This window comes from Homalodisca vitripennis, chromosome 4, assembly GCF_021130785.1.
Source record: "Homalodisca vitripennis isolate AUS2020 chromosome 4, UT_GWSS_2.1, whole genome shotgun sequence".
Taxonomy (NCBI): domain Eukaryota; kingdom Metazoa; phylum Arthropoda; class Insecta; order Hemiptera; family Cicadellidae; genus Homalodisca; species Homalodisca vitripennis.
The window spans coordinates 48,707,988-48,731,816 of NC_060210.1; the positions used below are offsets into that span (position 1 = coordinate 48,707,988).

The 23,829-nt window shown below is 28.7% G+C and overlaps 1 protein-coding gene across 2 annotated transcripts in view; it reads right to left on the reverse strand.

The window, feature by feature from the left end:
• LOC124359294 (5-hydroxytryptamine receptor 1) overlaps positions 1-23,829 on the reverse strand; it is a 411,266-nt gene that overhangs the window by 146,414 nt on the left and 241,023 nt on the right. For both annotated transcript variants that reach the window (XM_046811921.1, XM_046811919.1), the window contains exon 3: positions 20,574-20,632. The gene's annotated coding sequence lies outside the window, so the exon portion shown is untranslated. The remainder of the gene's footprint in view (positions 1-20,573; positions 20,633-23,829) is intronic.

Genomic DNA, 23,829 nt, shown 5'->3' on the forward strand with positions numbered 1-23,829 from the left:
TCCTTATATACAAACGCTTCAGATTTCAAAATTTACAAAAGAAAACTTACTAAAGCTCTTTCTAACAGGGGATACCCTAAAAAACTTTTGAACCGGCAGCTCAGACAACCGAAAAAGGCTACAAATATTCCAAATCATTTCCAAAATGATCCTAAATTTATAACGAAATTTTATCCTGGTTTGCACAAATTCAATAGAGTTATGAAAATTGGCTATGAAATTATAAAAAAACTCGCCCTTAACTGAGAAATTATTGTCCAGGCCACCTAGAATAGTATTTAAGAGACCTAAAAATTTGAAGAATATGCTTGTAAGGCCCAAAATTCATGTTGGAAAAAATTATGAAAATTTATCTTTTGGCTGTGAACCTTGTAATAAACCACGTTGTGGTATTTGCAAAATTATGGATAAGACCGATCAATTCCAAAGTAGTGTCACAAAAAAAATTATGGTTGCCTGTAAAGTCGGTTTTACGGGCGAAGATTTTACGTGACGCCTTTTCTCGGTAGAATATTTATTGATATGAATATTATTAAATTGCACAATAGGAACAAGGAATTGAATGAAAATAAGAATTGCACAAATTTTAACTATAGAAATATATTTTGTTTACTAAAACATTGTACATAATTTGAAATTAATTAAAATTTGTTATTGTAAATGGTCAAGTTGAATAAAACATTTACTAAAATTGGAATTTGAAATTCTTGCTAAACACAGTTAAATTCTAACTCCGCGCGTGGTGATTGGTCGGTTTAGTTCGTTTGTTTGGTCGCACTGTTATGACAGGTTAGAGGTTATAATTTGTTATTTTAAATGTTTGACTAGCAATACGCGCTGTTTCTTCTCAATCGACTGAATTACGATTGATTGCAGAGAGATTTAAATTAATAATTCACTTAACACTATCAACATTTGTCAATAGTATGACATAAACTATAAACTCAGTTTCTCAACTTTTGTGTCAATCTAACAATTAATCAATCAATCATAGTTTACGATAATGAAATATCAGTGTACAATTATTTACCTTTATTGTTGTAGTTGTTGTAAATGACGAATCTAAGCACTCCACATTTTCACGAATAAACATAGTTATCTGCTTTATCCCGTGCGGCGGTCCCACAGTTATCTGCTTTATCCCGTGCGGATCCCGTGCGGCGGACCCACTGGACGGGCATCGTAACGTTACCGGGCGTTACACTTTTTCATGAGTGACTCCGAGCCGCAACCTAATTTAAGACGTTGTCACGTCAAAAACTTATCCCATAGCTGGTAAATTGGACTGTACCTCCAACAATTCAATTTACCAGCTAACCTGTAGGTTTTGTCCCAAGGACTACATTGGGCAAACCTCAAATTCTTTGCGGGTAAGAATGACCGGTCACCGTTTTTCTATCAATCACAAAGACGACAAAAAACCAGTAGCCTTACACGCTATTCACCATAACAAAAGCTTTGAGGATTGTTACAAACTAAAAGCTGTAAGCAAAATTACTCCTTGTGAAAACAGCTCTAGAAATGATTTAAATTTAAGGAATAATGAATTAGCACACCAAATTATATTAAAATCAAAACAACCATATGGACTAAACATTCGCTAAATTATTGTTTTCCACTTGAATAATTAGATTGTGATACAAATTTACCTAAATTCAAAATTATATTATATTATATTATGTTATTATTGTTAAATTAACAACTAATCAAAACTTGTTTACATGTCAAAATTGTATTTACATTTAGAATGTTTATTATCAGGTGTTTCTTCTTTTGTTTGTTTATTTTATTCTGTGTCTATTAAGTGTACTTGAAAAAGTTGTTAATTACAACGAAATATTGTACAAAATAATTGTAGTTTTCTTTTGTACTGCTTTAAGAGACTATATATATATATATATATAATATATATATATATATATATATATATATATATATATATATTATATATATATATATGTATATGTATATATATATATAATCTTATATATATATATATCTTTATATATATATATCTTTATATATATATCTTTATATATATATATATATATTTCTTGTGTGCGTGTGTATGGGGCTGAACTCCTAAACGGGTGGACCGATTTTAATGAAACTTTTTGTGTGTCTTCAGGTGGATCCGAGAATGGTTTAGATTCACAATTCGGTCCAATTTAAATAGTTTATTTAATTAATTTTTTAATAATAAATTGTTGTTAATGTTGGAGTGTTTTACATTGGATCCGCCAGTCTGCGCTACGGCACGTAATACAAAGTGAACTGCAACTTTCAGCTGAAGTTCATCAAAGAGGCAGAATGTTAAAGTACTTACTACTGTTAAAGTACTAGAATATATATATATATATATATATATATATATATATATATATATATATATATATATATTATATATATATATATATATATATATATATATATATATACGCAATGTTAAAGTACTTCATGTACAGTAAATGTATCCTATGAGATCTATGAACTATTTGTTGAAATCCACGAGAAAAAATATAAAATATATTGTATTTGTAAAGCAGAAAATAATATTACTACTTTGTTGCATTATGTAAAAATGTAAAAAAATGTTAGTAAAAAAATATTAGCTTAAACAATACATGTCATGATCTGATCTTTAAAATCGTTTCATTATACTATTTAAACCATAAAACAATCATGTAGATTTATTTTGATAAACGTTTTTAATCTTTGAATTTTCATGATCCCTGTAATGTGCGTAAAATATAGTACAAGAAACAGTAATATACAACACGTACAGTTAAAGTTAGGCCATACATTTACCGCATTATGTATTCTTATTGTCCTTAAGTGATACATGCCAATCAGGAGAAAAGTATACAAACCCTTACCTACTCAACAAGTATTGATCAGAAGTTCAAAACGTTGTGTCTGTGCGTGTGCAAAACTGAAACGACACAACTTTCAAAAATATCTTTTCTTATGTAGTTTCTTGGTATAGGTGGTAAAGTACCCTATTCTAGCAAAGGCAAGTTTGTTCTGTGGGAATTACTGCGAATGTTTATGCCTTTCAAAATTACTTAATCACAACTTAATATCTAATGTGGTCTAATCACGTAGATTCTGAGCAGTTGCACTAATTATTGTTTAAAACATGTTTTATCAGACTGCTCTGGTTCCTCTTTCTAAAGTTATTCTAATCTCCTTATATATTTTTTATTAATGATCTTGACAGGTTTGCAAGCGGAGATCTTGTCTATGTTTTCTGTACGGAAAATATTAGAATAATGTTTTAACTATTCTGACACTGAAGGTAATTGTATGTAATAATATTTAAACTACGATAAGTCTTACAAGAAAATTTGGATAACAATTTCTGAGGAAGATTAACTTTATTAAATATGAGTGAAAACGTTTGCTTTTGAAACCTTTGTTATTAAATTTTAATTACTCTTTGAAAAACCTGTATTAAATATGATTAGTAAACATCGTCACAGTAATACAAGTTTTGTTATAGTTTCTATTGATATTTATATTGTTATTTTAAAATACGTAAATTGAGAAGTTAAAGAATAATAATGAATAATACACGTTATTTAATGTAATGACACACATCGCTTATAAGGGAAGCAATCTTAGCGGACAAAGGCTGGAACACAATATTAAAACAGTATTTCCTTCTTTAAAAAGTAAATTGGTTTTTGAAAGAAGATGAAACCTTTATGAAAACAAGTTCCTAAAGAAGTGTTTACTCGCAGGTTTGTATAATGTAAACAACTTCAGCCACGAACACCGTATTTACTTTTCCAGCCCATGTTCTTTTCCAGGCTACGTGCACGGTTTTAATTGCAAATTTATTAAACATTTTTAGTTGGCTGATATATCAACATGAACTGGATTTTTTCTAATTTATGGGGAACCTCTTTAAATATATACTTTATAATAATGCGCTAGAAAGCTTTGTGTGTATGTATTTATTTTTTTCTGAGATGACACAATTTCACACTAAACTCAAAGAAAGTTGTGCTATACATAGTCAACTCAAAGTTATTTATAAACACGTTTTACTACTTAAAATATTAAGAGATGCCCAATATATACCATCCTATTTAATTAAATACTAACATTAAATTCTGCAAATATGTCAGATATTCGATAAAGTATTTTGAGGATTAAAATTCTGCATTTGTATTCATGTGTCTAGTTGAACAACATTTGAATCAATATCTAAAAATGGATATTTCTTCATTGTAATCGAAGATATGTATGATTTAGTATGTTTAATGAATCACATGGTTAGGACGGGGTAGAAAATTATGGATCTGATCATGGCATGGAGTTTTTCTTACGTACGTTCACTGAGGATGCCCATGCAGTGTCACAATGATGGTTGGGAGAGCTACCCTTCCCTAACTGCCGTCATATTATATGCATTCTTGATGTGGTGGACATTTTGTTTTCTGGTACTTGCGTAAACCCTATCAGGACTTACTATTTTTATTTTCCCGGTGGTTGCTGAAAACAAAGAGACTTTTTTCTTTTAGTTTAGTGTTAGCTATATGGTCAGTATGTCTCATCTACTTCCCTTTTTTTATCAATAAGTGTTCCATCCATAAGTTTTCTATCATCCCTTCTTCTGTTCTGATTTAGTTTAATCCAAACTAATATCAGGCGTTGAGTGCTAATGGGAAAATGCATTCAATGAACAACCTCTTTAACGTCTTAAAATAATAGCTTTTTAGGAATTTTCAGTGCTGGTGAGAACAATTAAAAAAGTTAAAAATATAACACTTACGGTTACACAATTTTATTCATTTTTTATAACTATTACATTGAAAACATATACAGTTTATTAACTAAATATGACGATGATTATTGGGCTCTTTACGTAACACATACGTAACCATGTTTTGTACAATATAAACATGTCCCTGATTTTTAGCCTCCCATTGGCAAAGTATAGTTGACGGCTTAAACAAACCAGTTCATAAAATCATGTAAAAATTAAGATATTTGTATACTATGCTATGGTTTAAATTTGAAGATTTATTAAAACTGTATATGTATCTGATAAGAACGACAATATAACGAACTCGTGGATAATACAAAAAGATCAAAGGCAAACGAACCAGGTATGAAAATAATTATATTAAACCTATATATTAAGGTTTACGTTGAATTTTACATTTTCCTTAGCTGACTTGGTCGTTAGAACTTTAAATTTTTGGTTACTAGCATATCTTCTAAAAAAGACCAAAATAGTTAGTCACAATGATTTGTAATGCATAGTAAAATATTTTACCGTAACCTCAAATAACGAAACATTTTAATGACATTGTTCACCGTTGCTTAATACAGATCCTAGTAATTTTTTAAATTATTTTCTAAGATATCTAAATAATATTTTATTTTTTGTTATATTATTTTTTTTATTTCTTAAAGTAGTTCTAGTGTTACACCTATCAAACTTTTATAAGTTACCCAGAACATATATAGATTCAATTTAAACTACAAAAAAGTGGTGAGTTTAAAAATGCTCATATAGTTAAGACCACTTTTGAATAAAGTACAATGTTTTTTATTTCTACTTTACGAATAAATGTATCATAGAAATAATTTAAATAGTTCATTTTGCACTGTAAGAAACCCAGGAAGAAGAATAAAATTAGATATTTCCTGCTGCACAACGGTTTATAAAATTACTTAGGAAACCAGGCATTTCCAATAAATTATAAACATTGGTATAATAAAATATGTAAATATTGTTTGGTTTTAAACAATTATAGGAAATAGACTATTTATTTTAAAGAAGTATATAACTACATTAGCGTACTCGTATTATTTTTTACATTCAGTTAAACAATTGGTGGCGTGATACAATCGAGAGGTTTTGAATAATCTTTTCGAATCCTCTTAGAATTTGAGAATTTATATGTTGCACGAAATATATTACTGAGAATACAGAGTTGGTTTATTTTCAGTCCATTGCAGAATTTCGTTTAGTTTTATTGCCAATTATTTCAGTGTTCAGAATAAGCTTGTGGAGACTTCTTTACAGTATTATATTGTATTTCCTAGAAAATATTACTGCAAAATCGCAGATTAAGATTTTGCTAAAACAAGAGCAACGTATTGTATTCATTATATGGAACTAATAAATATAGTGGTACGAATTGATTATATCATATATTTATAAAGTTCAAATACACGGATTAAAAACAGTCAGCCAATCTCTTATTACTCATGTATCAATGTAGTTCTAGTGTCATCAATCAACATTAATAGTTCCCCGATCCTACCTAACCAGTTACAAAACCTTCCTGGTCAACGATAGGTAAATAAAAAATGTGTTAGCCTGGTATTACTACGTATTATACATTATTACATGAAATAGAAACATACTGAGGATATGGGCTAAAATCTGTAATATTGGTAAACATTAAAATATATAAATCACTAGCTGTTTCCCTCGGCTTCCAACGATTTTCGTAAGTTTTATCCGTATACGAACACTTATGGTTCAAGTGAATTATATTTACAATGCCGATGTAGAGTGTCTTGTTGCCACTATAAAAAAATCTGATAAAAATGTATGTTTATAGCCATTGTATTGGTGGTCTAACACTGAAGATTTAAGTTCAACAAGGAATTTATTTAAAAGAGAAATAAATATATATATTATATATAATAACTAAGCGCCTTCAAATAGTGTTTGCCTATTTAATATACGTATCTGTCTCGTAATTACAGTTTATAATATGCAAGCGCTTTATAAATTGTATTTTTTGCAATGCCGCCTAGTGGAGAGTTATACCATAGGATATAAATCTCCGTGAAAAAATACTTATACATACAAATTTTCATAATGATCGGTCAAATATTTTACAATTTTATAAAGGACATACAGACAAACATATATATATATATATATATATATATATATATATATATATATATCTTCAATAAGAATAGAAAAGAATAGAAGAAAAGAACATAAAAATTCTCTATATTTCGTCTTAAGACATTTTCAAGAGATATACAGTAGGTAAATAAGCAAATATATCAACAAAAAATAATAAACAAAAGAAACATCATATGTTAATAAAACTAATTTTGAATTACGTACAAAGAGTAAATAATTTTGCTTATTACAAGGAATATAAAGTTATAAATTAAAATTGTAGTTAAATGTGTAATGTTATAGATTAAAATTGTAACGTGTAATTTATACATACTGCTATCCGTATCTTAAATTTAGACCATCCGGATGTTTAGTTTGTAGCACCCTCTGATGAGCTATTTCTAAATAATTTATTTTAAGTTTATGGGGGTTCTGAATTTTGTTAATACTTTTTAGAGAAAAGCATTCATCGAATTTTTTGTTATGCTCCATTGCATGGGCCGAAATAGGATTTGATTTAATTTCAAGATTTGTATCGCTGCGATTTTTGTTCATTCTAATGTGCAATGGAGTTATGGTCTGGCCAATGTAGTCCTTCGGACAGTCTTTACATGACAATTGGTAAATGACATTGCTGGATTCACAAGTCATTTTACCAATTATCGGATAATTTATATAAACAAACATTCATTTAAAGACGTCGGCACGACCTATGCCTTTAAAAAATGTATTAATTGAATACAATGTGACGACCAAATAAAGCATCGAGTTTAAACCCAAACTCCTTTACCTCCAAAAGCTGTGCTTTCTTTACAATACTAAGTTATCAGACTACATATTTATGCTTTTTTTTATTTATATTATTCATTAATCCGACAAATAAATTGAGGAAGTTGATTCCAGTCCAAGCAAAATCAAAGTGAGTGATTCTTCACTCTACAGGTAGATAAGAGCCCAAAAAAGGGAATCTTATACTAACTATAAAAGGAATGGTACTGCAAAAATCATTGCGTGGCTACAGCTTTTATGCTCTGCAGCTGAGACTTCGAAACATTATCCTAGACCCTATGGAAACATGATTGGCTCTTAGCACTCAATGAATTGACATAAATTATAATAAGTAGTGCTGTATTTTACAGATGTAGGAAGTTGAGATAGCTATGATTTTAAATTGTGGCAAGGAAAATATTGCACATACCAAGAGACTCTTGGAATGAGATTTTATTGGGGAAAATATTTGTTTCCGTAAATGTGCTTTTTAATATTTCACGTGAAACAGAAATAAAAGACACAAAAAACACTTATGTTTCGTGGTTAAATCCGTTGGCTCAAAATCGGGCTCTCAGACGTTAACATATTTAACTGGAAAAGTGCCTGTAAAATATAGCAAGAGGGATGAAGACAATATTTTAAAGAAATTTATTCCCCATGAGCACCTAAAGAACGTGCGAATATTGCCTACTACTGTTTTACATGGAACATAGTGAGAACAATTTGCTGTAGATTATTACAATCGATATTAATATATCAGCGTATACCTATATCTGGATTTATACATTTCCTAACTGGACCTAAAGATTACGTTAGAATTGTCAAACTACAACACTATATATTTTTAATACACCTATCATAATATTTTTCAACAGATTGATTCATGAGTAAAACTGATATTAAATATACTAACTAAATATACCACCTAAAACATATCAAGTTTAGATTTTTTTTTAATTTAAAGCACGGTTATATTTATTACAGTAACAATACAGCAGCTGTGTCTATATTAAAGCTGACATGACGGTGTGTGCAGATAAAGTTATGGTCTGTTTCTCTCCATTTACCCGGCGCTGTTAACATTTACTGCAAATTTCCCCAAAGGATCGGTTTACAGCTATCATCATTGCCGAGACACTTGCTGAGTGGACGTCAATTTACAACGTCTTTTTATTCTGTAATGAAAGAGGTTTAATTTTAGAAACATACTGAAATGATGTAGTAACAATTCTGTAAACTTCACTTCTATAATGACAGACATGTTTAAAAACGAAATTATCCAACTAAAATTGAGCCAAGTTACGATACAAATATTATATATATTTTTAAATATTTTGTATTGCCTCTATAATTTCATTTAGGCCTTGTCTACAGTAACTGAGAGAATTTGATTATCATGATCAAATGCTTATCCATTTGAAAAAATGCTCAGAATTAGTCACTTTATATTTTTACTTCGCCAAAATGTCACACTCATACAGTTTCTCCTTGCTTAATTTTATTAACATAACATGACACACAATAATTTAATTATTTTCGTTTTGTTTTCTTGTAGTACACAGCTCTTTAAAAAAAATTTTATTACAAACTTGCTTTTTTGTCACGTATTGCCGAGATTTCTACTGTCAAGTAATGGCTTTGGCTTGGTATGACTTTAAATTTGAGGTTGAAACGAGGAAAGTAGGGAAGAGCAGTTAATTTATTTCCAGTTGATACACAGCCACACATGAAATACCAAATATAATTACAAATGTACGCTTTTTCTTCATCGACCTTTCTTTCAGCCTTGTGCTTATGAATTAAATTTTATGAATTGATAGTTGAAAATTCCAGAGTTCAACCACGAATATGAAAACATAACAATTGTAGCTGACGGATCAAAATATTTTTATGAAATTTATGACAAATTTGTAGTACTTTGATAATGTGAATGCTATTCCCTTGAAGATATTTCATAACCTCGTCGTCTAAAATATTTTAAAAAACGTTGAGAAATTGGACGAAAATTTGTACATTTTCAACCTATTCCATGTTTGTAAGTTGGCTGAATAACGTAGGTGTCACTTTTGTGAATACTATCTTTCTTTCAATTATTCATTTCCAATTTAAATTGGTTTGATTAAATTAAATTTGATTAAAGATTCAAATACAAATAGTGTATAGTTTCCTTTTTTGATCTATTGTCGATTAACTGTGAGGATTGTGATAAGATTTACATTTACCAGACAAAACGAAACATTAAAATAAGTTTACAGCACACGAAAGATATTATAAATTCGGACAGACTCAAAAACCATTTATTGCCAAACACGTATTAGAAACAAATCACACTTTTAAAACAAGTCCATAAGCAAGAAGAACTTGACGCTTATAAAACGTTATACATAAATACAAGAAAGATAAAAAATTTTAACAACGATTTAGGACTGATTCAAAATTCACCCTTCCTTTAAAAGATAACAACATTCTTTTTGAGCAAAACATTTATAAATATATTAATATTTATTTTATTTTACTTAATTACTTACTATATTATAAAATCTTGTATTAAGCTTTATTCAGCTGATAATTATTTTGAAATGCTGTGACCAAACATGCACAGTAACGTAATATCCCAGACTTGAACGCTTGCACCAACAATACGTATATGTACAACAAATGATGACAACAAGAATAGTGAGTAAATACTTCTTTGTTGTTGTAGGTGACATTACAGCCAATACCCTCTGAAATAGAGAGGAAACCCCGTCACCTTAAACTGACCTTGTCACAACCATTCATAAAATCCCATTATTATTATTTCATACTATAAACTTTTAACCCGAGTATCCAGCTATTCATATTACTCAAGGTTTATTCAGTGTAATTTAAAGGTCTGCTCCATTCACTGTTTCCTACAATACAATTTCTCACAGGTGCTTAGACCATTTGATTTAGATTTCTTTTTCTTTGCTTGAAAGTAACAAATATGTCGGTTTAATACTACACTAATTAATATTCGGTCTCTTGTATATCCATCTTAGGCGTTATTTGATTTCTTCCGAATATAAGAAAGTCTAGAAAGCGCAACACTTCGAGTGTAAAGCGTTTCTAGAGTAGTTCTTTGTACAATATGGCCTTAATAACAACTGTGAACAAGAATATTTATCACCGGCACTGTTACCCACGGAAGTTTTATGGGGTGTGTAAACTTATTTGTTACTCATAAAGTCACGACTTGACATCACAATATTAAAGGATTTCTCGTTGAATTTTAAATTAATTTTAAATATTTTCTTACTCTTGGATTGAAGGATACCATTTCAGCATTGTGCTTATTGCAATATAACCTAATTTAAACGTTATGTATTGCCATAGATTTCATATATTTTAATTTTCATTATGTACTCAAAGACCCTGTAAATACTGTAATCTAGATAGCAGTGAATATTCAAAAATATTTTATTTCCCACGTAAAAAGCAGGTGCTAACGAATCATTTTATACAAGTCAAAAATACAAATACAACTCAAATACAAGTAAAACTAAAAATAAAAAATTGAGATGAAATAACGACTTACATCTAAAATTAAACAACGAGAAAGCTCTTTGAATGTATACATGTATATTACTGCAAAGAGATAGACCTACAATAATATAAGTTTAAAATTAATGGAATATTGTAACTGAACAGTTACACTAAGAAGATAAAATACATTTTGTATGAATATTTAGATTTATAATTATTGCTATAATAGAATATTCCTTCTTGTTATTGGAATTTATGAAGAAGTTAATTGAAAATAATGATTTGTACTTTCATTATTATATAAAGATACAATAAAATATAGTGGCATTAAACATATTTGGAATACTTCTTTTTCGCGTCACTCTGTCACATTCAGTACAAAAAAATGAAAAGTTTATTTTTTATCCTAGCCTTTAACGATTGCCTCACGCTACGCTGTTACTACATGCTGTGAATATTAATTTCAATATTGGTTTGGACTCCCGAGGGCTGACTGATTTCAATACTGGTCACTCAAGAGTACGTTATATTAACGTAGAATGATCACTTATACATTTTGGGATTACATTTATCAAATATAAACTAAATTCACTTATGTGACTTATTTATTGCATGTTTGATCCTACTGCTGCAATGTATTCCACCAATCAATCAAGATCGGAGTGGTTATTTCAGTTTTCAAAAATGTCAAACGCAACTAGATTTCCAATTAGGTATGGTAATTTAACGAAACGTTATTTAAAAAGCACAACTAGGATTGCATAAGAACAATAAGAAATTTAAATAATATAGAAAAGTATTATAAGTGAGACCTGTAATATAGCAAGCATGATAGAACAATATTTTGCATTGAGTATGTGAATTTATTTTACGTTTAAATGAGTTTTATTATATTAGTATCATTTTTATGTTTTATTGAAAAGTTATTAATATAAAATAAAAATTATACTAAATAAAATTTTGTTACAAGTATCACCAATTTTTAAAGGTATATTATTTACAGGTAAAAATATACCTTAGAGTAGTAATATCTTTATCAATACAATGTTTGTTTCTATTCTTGGTGATATAACTTTATTTTCCTAAAACTTTATAAATTATCATAAAACGAAACAAAATTTATTAAATTACCAGTCAAAGATGATTTACTTCCAGCTCAATTGAAGAAAGAAATATTTTACATGTGGTCATCATCTCTAAATTTCAAATAGAAAATGCATTATTTGTTTAGTGGTTTAATTTACACAACAATAATGGGATACCAACTCCTAACATAGATATTTTAATATAATAGTAACACTTCTGAAAATTGTTAAACTATAAGATTGAAAACCTTATGAGACATACATTTGTATAAGCTTAAAAACTTTTATTGTAAAAACGTGGATTTGATTTTGTAATAGTTATGTTTTATCATATTAACTTATAAATTATCTAGGGGAAACAGAAAATAAATATAAATACGTCTTGATTGAATTACCTTGCAATGCTGTATTAAGCTGTCAATTTTTATTTTAAAAATACCCAAGATGGAAAAGTCGTCCAAATTCGAATGACCGCCACCTTGGAACGTTTTATTTTTTTAGACTTTCTAGAAAATTCAATCAAGTTATGTATAAACATTGTCTCTGTACTACGTAAATATAATCTGGTCTAACTATATACTGAACTCTCGGGTGGCATGATGCTGTCTGTCGCTCGCAAGAGTAAGACTGTGTTCGCTTCACACTTCCTCAAGAGTTTGCAATAAGAGTTAAACTTGTCCAATTAAAAACACATATTTGTCAGAACTTTTAATTTTATCTCTGTAATCATGATCTAGCTAACAAATTGCAGTGATGACAAAATTACTGTATATTTTACGCAATTTATCTAAGACGTGTCAATAATATCAATTATATTTATATAAACAAATTCTATTCTACAATTGGCCTATATAAGATTATTAAAAATTTTTAAACTGGTATATTTGACTATAAACTATGGAGAGCCTGGATATCTGTCAGACGGATTTAAATTTATGTTTGAAGCAAGCACAATACAGGCACGAATGACCTCATCAATGTTTCTTTTCCTAGCCACAGAACCTCAGCTTACAATAAATCATTTGTCGTTACTGCTTACCGAGCATGAAATTCCCTTCCTGATCCAATTGTCAGTTGCGAGTCACACTTGGTTATGAACTTTACTGAAAACTCAATTGCTAGAAAAGATATGAGCGATGGGTAGGTCTTGGAGGACAAATTTAATGGAGTGGTAATGTTTACGTGTGTGAATTGGTTTTCCCTATTACATTTGTTAGGAGATCCTTTTTAAAACTAACTTTTTTTAAATATATTAAATATATTTGGGTTGACTATTTCATGTTTCCCTAATGGATAATAACTTATATAAATCATTCCTTTCGTAAGGTTTAAATGTCCATAATCTTGAAAACTTTATGTGGTATCGATCAACGTATTACCCATTTTTTTCTAATTAGCCAATATTTTTAAATGATTTTTTTGAGTATTTTGGGGATTAATTAAGAACGGCCGTTATATTGAAACTTGTTGTTTGCTAAGTTTTACTAATGAACTTGTGCATCCTACGTGCAATTCTGCTTTAGTTTATTGTCGTTATTTAAAATATTAATTATTGTATATTAATACGAGCCAGTTATGGTGTTCACAAGTTCATGTTACTTTGCCTAAGCCTGATTGGAGAATATTTACCATGTCTCAGCACTTTTTTTCTAGCTCAAGTATCTTTAACTGTGTTTCATAGTGGCCACGAAGATCATATTGACTGGCAAGAATTGTTTTATGGGCTATGATATACGTAAACCGCTATTTTATGTGCTATCTCTGGCCACGATACATACCAAGTTACTACCTTTGTTCTTTATATCAACTGAATGGCTGTAAATAAATCTTTTAATACAAAATTTTTATTTCGAATAAGAACTACACTTTTAATTATACATGTTTTGTTTTATTGGAACACAGATAGACTTTGTAGTAAAATAATATTGCAAGGAGCATGAATTAGTTGTGAGAAACGTGTTGTAAAATAATCTGTTCACCCACAAATCAGTTATTTAAGAATAGTTTAAAGACATTGTCGTGAATATGAATTAAAGGATTTATAAAAACCAAGAAATTATACTAAAAATTATTTATTGCAATAATTTTTTTTTGTATTATGGTATTGTATACTTTTTATTCCAAAGGAATAGAATATTTTATCAGTGTCTTTTGAATAATAATCGTAAAAGCCTATTTTATTGAACATCTTCCAAAGATAAGTAGTAAGGTACTACCCAACACAAACCTGTTTGGCTGGTGTCCATGATCCATAAATTGTCTTGTCGAGTTGAGGAATCATTTGCAAAATTTATGAAACGGTATTTTATCTCTGTCCCTTTCTTTATGTGGAGTTACTACCGTGTTATTAACGAATAAGTATACAACATTTACTGCACAATACTGTTAATAGGTCAAATAACAGTGTCTAATAACTGTCAAATAACAGTTTATTTGACACTGGTCTAGATTTATAAATAGTATTTGTTAAATTATTTGAGTCTTTCCATAGAAAAACTACAAAATATATATTAATAATGAGTTTACATTTTAAACACTGAAGCATTCAAATAGTTTTACAGTTTAACTGTCTGATTAACCACTATCTGACTTTGGTGAAAGCTACGTTAAAGTTAAGCAACAATACTACTGAATTAATATTAGTTGCGATAGTCGTGTTCTGATGTTATGTGGTATGGCAGCACAGGCATTAGAACTAATAAACCTACTGACGGTTCATTACGGCAGAATAAAATGCTACTTCTTCAGAAGAATATAATATTATAGTTTGGTTTGCATGGGAAAGCATGTGTAAGTAATTTGCAATTACAAGCTTCTTTCATAATTATGAAACTCTGTAAAACACCATTTATAACGTTTTATAAACCCATTTAACGGAAAAATATTACATTACATAATAATCTAGCAGTATTAAATGCATTCACATATTCTTTTACATATTTTATATATCTAGAATAATAGGATACCTACAGGAAGAATTAAATCCTCATCATAGATATTGATATTTTTTTTAATTTTTATGATAGCATAGTTTTTCATATTCTATTTTTTACAAAATTTTAAATCACGAACATAAAAGCTGCAGGAATTATTGGGTTGATACAAAAAACAATCCATAAAAACTAATAGTAAAGTTTATTCTTTAATATATCTTCTTTTGACATTTTTCTATTATACAATACAGTATATTTAATCGGTGTTACAAGATTGTACCTATTTGTTAATTTAAAAAGAATTTTAAAACACGAAGTAAGAAAGTATTAATCCCACAACAATGTTGACGGTACATGTAGAATGACAACGAGACACATTGAGGACTTTGCAGGTTAACTCGTATTTTATACTACTAACATAGTAAAAAATATTTATAATTTTAATAATAACAAGAAATTAATTTAAATAAAGAAAGTAAACTGTCACTTCAGTTTTTACATCAGCTGATGATATAATAAAGTCGAATCTAAAAAAGTTGTCCTACAATATCACGCATCATAAAGATGTGATTTGAGATTACATGTTAAACCGCATCTTCGATAATTCATTAAATACAAGTATGAACTATAAATATATATTTTTTGGAGAAGATGGCCATCGTACATCTTGAATTTATCTGTCCTATGGTGTAAGGAGGCAAGATCGTGCTTGTACTTTTGGGCGAAAACTTGACGACCACGCGAATAACGTCACAGAGTTGGTAAAATCAGACTCGACTTATTCCTGCTTGGATAAAATTGACCTGCGCTTTTTCTCGTATTATTGTGTTTAAGGTTTATAATTTTCTTAAAATTAATCCTATGCGATTAAGTTAGCATTTTGACACAATACGTATTTAATTAATGTACTTCTCACATACAATATTGTATTGCTGAAAAATGTATTACTACTAATTAGTTTAAGAAAAATAAACATTTGTTTATCTGAACTTGATTTGTACTGTTTACTTAAGAAATATTATAGTTATCTCATATTACTAAAACGTTTACTAGCTAAGAAAGTTAAACGCTGAAGAGGTTGCGATAAAATTGGTTATTAACTTATAACTTAATAAATAAGCAGTAATTAAAAATATTATTTCTAATATTCCTAATAGAACTTTTCAAGCAGATTAAAGGTGTTTTATACCCTATTCAACTTTTTAAAATGGTAATTCTTTGCGAATTTAATATTAACCTGAACGTTTACATTCAATAAGAATTGTTTATATCGTTCTGATTTCTATAAGTCTTTCAACTAGATATTTTATTATAAAAAACTGACTAATTTTAAGTGTTAATTCGTATAATGCTCATTTTATTGTATAGTTAAGCAAAAACGTTCTTTTAACATGTAACAAAATCGATCTAGTTGACCTTGGTTTCCACTCCAACTACAACTCTATTGTAGAAAGGATTAAATAATGGATAATTTAATATTTTTCAAGACTAAGATATATGTTACGTTTATAAACGTTAATACTTAAACACAAAATATATTTATTTGCCTTCATTTTTGCCCACTCACTAATGAAAGTATCACTGAACTTAGCAGATTTGTGTCATATAACGTCTTAATTTTTAGTAAACAAAAAACCCGTTTCTTTCAATCAACTGTTTTAATTTTTAAATATCATCTTAATATTTGCTTAGCGTTGTTGGTCTTTACCTTAGCATATTAAATTATTGAAAATAAACACAATGTGTAATGAACATAATATTAGCAAAACGTCTTATATGATAATAAAATATAAAATGCTTTTATTTGTATATGTAACTGTTTTTAAATAATTTAAAGTAAAATACCTTGAGTATTCATAAGAGGTTTTGGAATACATGTTTTAATTAATGACGAATGGTTGAAAAATTTTCACCTTTACGTTATATTGAACAAATATTGCATGTAATATGATAATCATCCGTGGTGTAAAGTTTTAAACAGCAAATCTGATTGACGTCAACTTGCCACCACTTGCTTCGCCTCTATGTGCAAAGCCACCGATAAGAACATTGTCTTCCTATATGAAGTTCTGTCCCATCACACATTTCATGAGTTCAACAAAATATATACCCAAAATTGGGGTTAATTTGCTCATGAAAGAATATCCCTCAATATTTAATCATATATAATACATGTGCAATGCCATGATTAAACATAATGAGGTTGAAATTCCTAAGAATTGTCTCACATGAAAAATATGCCTTAAAATATGTTCAAGACTGTAAGAATGTGTACTCTCTCAAATGAAGATTAGATATAAATTTATCAAATAAGTTGGCAACGGCCAAATATTTATTATAATTTACAATATTTGTATATCTATAACATTGAAAATTACTTTCTGCATTTTAAACTTCAATTTATAGGATAATATGGAAATTTATTAAGGTAGAACTTGTTTAATATTAAAAGAGGATTTCGAACGTCCGTATAAGCCATGTGGCTTTAAAAAATCATTTATAGTCTATGATAGTTTAAGAAGTTTTGAGAATTAGGCATAGGTTATTTTTATTAACTAATTGACTTTTCACGGCACAGCGTATATTTGAATTTATACAAAAATAATACAATTTTTTATATAATAAACATATAATATAACAGACATAAATTTGCAATAAAAATATAATACAAATAAATTAAATAATATATTTTACAACGAAATCCTTATTTATTAATTTTTATTTACTTAATAGCAGGTACCCGCGGCGTTTCACGCGACTTCCTGCTTATAATTGGTATGTCCTAGGAATATACCTTTTAAAATGCCACAAAAACACTTCTGAAAATCAGTTATAAGGCATTTTATAAGGCACATGTTTAAGGCATTTATTATTTCAATGTAAATTTTCAGGGTAATTTTCTATGGCTTCAAAATTTAGACCAAACAGGCACTTGCCCTACAGAAAAAGATAAATATCTGGTTCAAATCAATTATATTTCACGCACAGGTAGAATTTGATTTTTTGACCCGATCAAGATAATATATACTATATATATATATATATATATATATATATATATATATATATATATATATATATATATATCAGAAAAGTCTTCATCGGTAAAAAAACTAATTCTGGCCATTGTAATTTACTACTGATATACGGTATATAGGCGCTGTAGTACCGTTTACATTGCTGTCCTGACTAAACAAATAGTAAAATACGGTGGTCTGAATTATCTATTTCTCTAAAAAAGTTTTTAATTCCGACCCATTTTTACTTGTTATTCTTATAGGTATTTCCCGTGACATAAAGCGTTTGTATTGTTACCCCAACCGTGAATGTATATATAAATAGGTCAGAAAATATGCTTTGGTCAAAATGCGACTACTTCTGGCAATTGTTATCAACTAACATTCTAAGGTAATATCAATGCTATAGGAGCATTCGCATTTTAGTATTAATTAATTATTAAAATGTTAAAATAGAATAGGTCTAGAAAACATTTTTCGGTGACAGGTTATCTGTTTCCGGTCAATACCATTTACTTCCGATGTATTTGTTTATATTTAAAATTTAGAGAATGAAGCATTATTGTTAAATAATTGTACAGTGCTTCGTCATTAGTGTTATGCATATTGGAAAACAAACGTTACTATATAATTTTTATTTTAGATTGCACGACTGACAAATAAACAATGTTGTGCATCGAATATAATATTTAAACAATGTCTTAAAATCAACGATGATGTAAAAAAATTATGTATGTGTTTTACATAAAAGGTTATCGAAACTGATTGTCTACCTATATAGATTTTTGATTTATTTTCGAGGTTAAATATTAGATACTTTTTTATGCGTTAAACTATAATAGTTATTTCATTAGTTACGAATGACTCAATAAATAAACATGGCTTACACAGTAAAGGACAGAATGAAATATACAGAGTCAAAAATAATAGTGATATGAAGTCACAATCGTAGACATACACCGCGGTAACTCAGTAAACAGAGAAAGCAAACAGATCCTGGCTATTTCAACATTACAGGGCATTCAGGAGGAAATTGTCTTTCACAATAAACATTTGTGGCAAGCAATTTAGTAAAAACTTTATGTTTGTTACTAAGGGCGATAAGTATGTATTTTCATTATACCCTATTTATCATCAGAACACACTACTCTGAATATCATCCATAAAATGTTTTTGAAAGTTAAATTTTGTAAAGTGGCACGGAAGCAAAGTTTAAAAAACCTTTTACTGTACTCAATATTAACATTATCTGTCGTACTGTAAAGTGTGATATACCCGTCCGGCATAAAATTTAATAAAACAATAAAATTTTGGTTTTTAAATTTATTTCCTATAAAACATAAATATTGATCACCTTAGAAGAATGTAGTAAAAGGAATGCTTGATATATAATAAAGGTGATCATACAAAGCCCATATAATCATAATCGTTGACGTATTAATTAACTGAACTGTTATCGTCCAGGTAAAGAACATGGACTATAAGATTGTTTGTAATGACGGGCTTCAAAAGAATAGTTGTGGGTACTGTATGAAATTTTTAATTTTCTCGCTGTATACGGTCGTCGTGGTTTTGCAGTGGACGAGTGAATACGATGCATCCGATTGCGACTAGTTAAAAATCAAATTATTATTCACTGCTGGTAACCTAATACATGAAAACTAATTTGAGCTGTGTCACAGTGACTTTAGTAATGAATAAAAAATATTGTTAACTTTAACTATTAGACTCATTTTAATTATACAAACAAAATCGCACGTAACTATCTTTCATACAATTCTCTCACTAACAGTTTGTGTCTTTGTTTGGAGCAGTTTTTCCTAAAATATTGTATTTAAAACCTATTTTCTTACTGACTAAAATAGTATATTATTATAAAAGCTCTACTTAAAATCAAAAGTATTTTAGTGTTAAAGTAGAGAATTTGGCTCCTGGAAAAAGCTAATAAATGCAAAATGTACAAAAACTACATTACAACACACCATATATTTGTTTTTAATGTTTAGTTACACGTTACTGCATTGGCCGTACTTGAACACAAAATCTGGAAACACATTTGACTTTCATGAACTCATTTACTAAACTGATAGGACTATATTCCGTCTGTATTTTAGCATAAACACAATGCTCAAGGCAAAAAGCAAATCATTCTGAACTTCATAATAGCTCTGGTATTAAACTTAGTTTGACAGATATAAGAGCGAGAAATGCACTTTGAGGTTTGACAGTTTACATAATTAGTAATAGTGTAATAACGTTCGGTTGATATTAAGCATACTCATAGAAAATGGAGTTTTCTTTCACAAGGTCCGCTTAAAAAAATATGATAAGTGGCTTAAAACAGTAAAATAGCATTTGATTTACGTATACTTACAATTCAAAACTCGACTCCTGGAGATAGGCCTGTTCCTTTTAATGTAGTTCATAAGACATCTGAAACAATAAATAATTTATAGGTAAAACAGAACCTAGGATAGTAATTCTGTATAGTTTTCATTTTTTGTATATAGACATTTTACAACATAACTGTACAGATTATTGTAAAGTTTTATGAAGTAATATATTTGGATGTTGTTTTTAAATAGATAAATGTAAATAATTTAGTATAAATACAGACAAATGACAATAATATTCGACGATAAATTAGAGTTACGGTAAATTAAGAATAAAACAAATTAAAAGAAACGTGTTTTGTTTTCTTTAAAACACTTTTTGAATAGATGTACATGTGAGCCTCAATGAATTCTCTGTCCCCAAGATATCTCGAAAACGACTGACCTGTTTACTTTAAATTTAATTTGCGCATGAACCTCATTTGTATATGAGGAAAACTGTGTTCGGTTATGGTGCTTGTCACTCTATGGGATTTATCTAAGCATTAGCGAGTATTTTTACATTAGCGTTATTAGAAACCGTTATCGTAATGAGAAAATAGCTCGATAAATATAGAAAAAAAACTCAATATTAATTTGTATTAATAAGAGACTTTAAAATGTGACACATTTGCATGAAATCTAATTATCCAACTTAACACATCCAATCTCGTTTTATGGTGATATGGTTTGTAGACTAGCATTACTTTAACAATGATATGACACCAATTTTTTATATAAACGCGTTATTGTATCATGTAGCAAGATATTTATATGTAAAACATTGCAAGAAACTTCATATATATTTTAACAAGAATAAGTTCTGTGATGCTGTTTGTCCAAAAATGGAATGTGGCTGAGCGTTGTTGAAGCCACTTAGTAGGTAACCCCTTTTTTCTTTTTTTTCAGGGTGATTTAGAAGTTTCTTTGCCGCATATTTTTTATACGTACATTTAAAATCTTGCATTAATCTTCAACGAAGCCTATTAACGCGATACGTGATGTGGCGTACTGCTAAAATCTACTCAATAAAAATTTTATACCTGTTTAAGTGACCTGATATTTTCTATCCATGTATGCATCAAAGATATAGTGTTGAACATTAATATTATATGTCTGCCACTATCTCTTAAAAGTCAACTTAAAGGAATATAATTTTATTTGACTCATATAGTCAGTACATTACATTAATATTTTGAAAAGTTAATACAAATCTGAAAAGTTAACAATTTGACGAATGGAAAGTTATTTTTGTTGAAATAATGAAAAGATATTCGGTAGAATATATTTTGGGCATGAATTATTCCCAGCTGTGTGGGTATAACGCTGACAGATTCAAAGCGACAATCCCGTAGATAAACAAAAACAAAATGCGTCAGCTTAGTGATCGCTTTGAAAGCAGAATAAGTTATGCACCAACGATCATTGAGTTGATGAGATTGAGTTTAAATATAGTGTGATTCCATTTGATTTAGAAATATTAATTGTATGACATCAATAACGATTAATTATTTATAGCCAACATTATTTTTTTGTGTTTCAAATGTTTTTGAATTTCTTCTTGAATAAATAAATAAATAAATATATATAATATATATATATATATATATATATATATATTTATATGCTACATATGCTACAGTATACTGGAGATAAGTTAATCTGAAAGTCTTACTCACATCTATAAAGTATCCGTTATAAAATCTCAATATTTATAACTATACTAGTTGTTTAACCCTATCAGATATGAATATATAGTTAGATAATTATTAACTGTTCAGTAAAAAGATTCTCAGGTCTTTCAACAAATATGAGATATTTTCATCTTCAACGTACCCCTAATCCAAGATTTTTGTCCTTTATGTTATGAGCATGATTCTTATCTGACTAAATATCTGATTTTGTTAAGCTCAGATTTATATTGCTTGCAGAGCCGACAGGCAGAACAAGCCTAACTGGCCAAAGGGTGTGGATACGGAACTGTCCTTGCTTGCAAAGATATATTTTCTTTTAAGATATCTAATCTGGAAGTACCTCTTTCAAGTTTCTGAACTGAGTTTTGTGTACTTGGTCCTAAGGATATTTTTACCTGCACACATATATCACCTGGTTAATAATGTCGATATCTTCGAAAGTATTTAAAAATGCTTTCCACAAAAGATAAACCTTGAAATTAATGCTCCTAATATCTCAACAATGGCTTAAATTAATGCTTCTATAATTATCTCTAAGGAGCTATAGCCTAAGGGCTTATTTTTAGTCCAGTTCAAGTATAGGATATCTTTACAATTTATAATTCATTAAATTCTGTCTTGACTATCGTCATCGAACCGGAATATCGAAGACCTTATCCTTATAAAATAAAATAAAGTTTAATTCCGTCACTTTTGTAGTATTACGGGTTAGGAAGCAGACCCAGGTTTAGATCTGGAGACTTCATTTTCATTTGTATAATTATGTGAATGTGTGTGATTTTAAAGCTACCACAAATAAAATACAGCCCAAAGTTGATTTAATATCTCCAATATTAGTATTCATTGTTTATAACACAAACGTAAAATAAAGATATACTATATCGTGTAAACATTTAAAAGGTATACATCATACAAGAATATCTAAAAAAGTGTTCAATTTCCAACCTAATTTAATATTGTAACAGTAATATTAATTCAAATTCAATGACGTTTAAATACAGCAGGATATAAATAGATTATTCTGAAATAAATTTGTTCGATGTTACGTATTTAATTAGGTAGTTTATGTTATACTAATTATGAACTAATTATTTACAGTTGTAATAAATAACTCTGTAATTTATAAGTTTGCATACTAAAGGTTGCAATATATAAATTAAGTATTATTTAATGTAGGTATCGATGGAACTCTTGTATGAAGAGATATAATATATTTTATTTGTTTTAATTTTAAGTTCCGATTTACTTTTAGATAGAGCGATTCGTTTCCATTAGCCGTGCTCGTCACACCAATTTCATGAAGATTTTCACGGACTCTTTAATTTCTAACGACTTTCAATGTAGTAATTAAACTAAAGTTAATTGGAAAGGGTCATAACTACATAACGAATTTCATGATGTTCACATTATTACTACGGTTTTCTGTTAGGTTGTTTAAATTTTTATAAGCTAATTCCCATTATTACCATTAACTGATCCTGCGGTGAATTTATGAGCAGAGCACAAAGAGAACATAAATAACATGAATTTGAAAAGGTGTTTGGGAATCTTCCACGTCATATAT